Source organism: Coptis chinensis, chromosome 4, assembly GCF_015680905.1.
Source record: "Coptis chinensis isolate HL-2020 chromosome 4, ASM1568090v1, whole genome shotgun sequence".
Taxonomy (NCBI): Eukaryota; Viridiplantae; Streptophyta; class Magnoliopsida; order Ranunculales; family Ranunculaceae; genus Coptis; species Coptis chinensis.
The window spans coordinates 50,735,094-50,737,238 of NC_141459.1; the positions used below are offsets into that span (position 1 = coordinate 50,735,094).

Below are 2,145 nucleotides of genomic sequence, written 5' to 3' on the forward strand. Positions count from 1 at the left end.
AACCTCCTTATTATTTAAAACATAACATTAAAGCCAAAACAGACTAAAATACCCTTGTAAAAACCGGGCTGACGTCATCAATCTTTACTTATAATTTCGATTTAAGGACAAACCGGGCTGACGTCATCCTATGTAAATTTATATTTACATATGAAAATTCATATTTACATAACCTGTGTCACCTGTCAGATGTTAGAAAAAATGTCTATGAAATTTCATATTTGCATATGTAAATTTGTGTGCACATATGTAACTTCATATTTGCATATGTAAATTCATATTTCCATAACCCGCGTCACCTAGTTAGAACTCAAATGTAAAAAAAACATATATAAAAATTCAGTGACTGTAAATATAGTTTTACAAAATGTGTCTATATAACATCAAAATGAGCAATCAATGGAGCAGCGCCACCAAGGCCAGCCGAACGACGAGAAAGAGGAGCTTGAACAAGTTCTACAGCAGGTAGAATTTCAGGGTTATTTTCTGTTTCTGTAATCTAAATCTCTTCCTTAACAAAGGTATCCACATGAGCAGCAAGTCAGATCGGTTCACAACTCGGTCACTTTCGGAGATCTTCTCTTTTAGACTCAATCCCTTCGAAGAGACAATATCATCGAACCAACATTGTTCGGCATCCGAGGAATTCGCAAGTATAGTCAAGTAATGTCAAAAAATATAAATAAGTCACATTCTCATGAACTCTACATTCTATATGACGTCATAAAACAGTAAGGCAGAAATGTAATGTGATCGAAACTATTACCGACCACTATGGTGAGGTTGGATGTTGACAAGGTGTTTTCCCACAAGTTCACCGACCTCGATGTTCCCATGGATCCTGCAACCTCCAAGCAATGCTCCCCAAGCACTAGAATTTGGCTCCATGGGCATTCTCTCGATCAGCTCCACAGCCTCCACTAAAAGCCCAGCACGAGAGAGGAGATCAATAACACAGCCATAATGCTCCACCTTTGGGTCAATACCATAAAGATTGCTCATGCAAGCTAGAAATCTCCGGCCTTCGTCCACCATCCCTGCATGACTACATGCACTAAGCACAGCTACAAAAGTTATGTCATCAGGACATACACCAGCCTCTTGCATCTCTTTAAAAAGTCGAAGAACTTCCGCAAAGATGTCCATGCATGGCCATGCCAGTTATGATGGTGTTCCAAGTAAGAACATCCTTAAGTTCTATAGAGTAAAAGACTTCAGTAGCTAGAGAAATGCTTCCACATCTAGCATACATATCTACCAGTGCCGTACCCACAATAGTAGTTAATCCAATCTTATGCTCACTAATATAAGCATGTAAACTAGCTCCTTGATCTAGTGCACCTAAATGCCCACAAGCCGATGACAGGCTAACGACAGTAGCCTCAGTCGGTTTGACACCCAAATCCCGCATCTCATTAAACAATTCCATAGCCTCATTCGATTTACCACTCTGTGCGTAACACGCTAACATTGCATTCCATGACACCACGTCTCGCCTAGGCATCTTATAAAAAATCCCATGAGCTCCCTCAACATCACCACATTTAACATACCCTGCCAACATAGAATTCCAATAAACCACATTTCTTTTAAGCATCTCATCAAACAACCTCTTTGCTTCCTTAATTAATACTCCCAACCAATGCATATCCATTAATCATAGTATTCTAAGACACAACATCTCTACACACCATTCTCTCAAAAACCAACTTAGCTAGCTCCATTTCACTATATTTCACATACCCATCAATCATAGCATTCCAGCATACCACGTCTTCAACACAACACATCTCAAAATCATGGTTGAAACTTATTGATAACCACTTCAAATTACTTGAACAAAATCACGATAAGACATACCAGTAATTTAACTACTTAGTATCGTCACATCCAAAAGGATAAGGATTTGCGGGACGAGATATGATGAAGATGAATACCGTAACTTGGCAAGTTCATCCACAAACTCTCGAGCTGAAATCAAACGTTTCAAAAATCTGCAACGCTTCTTCGTCTTCTCCGCCTTCTAGTTTACGTTCTAGTAAAGACTTCAATGCATCAATTGCCTCTCGAATGTGATTCAAGAAACTCGAAAAAGGGGGATTCTCGCTTTTCACTTCTTCTTCAAAAAAAGGCTGAGCCCCATTT

General features: G+C 39.2%; 1 pseudogene; it reads right to left on the reverse strand.

The window, feature by feature from the left end:
- Positions 1-1,111: 1,111 nt before the first annotated feature.
- LOC147503874 (pentatricopeptide repeat-containing protein At1g31430 pseudogene) lies at positions 1,112-1,654 on the reverse strand (annotated as a pseudogene).
- Positions 1,655-2,145: the final 491 nt, after the last annotated feature.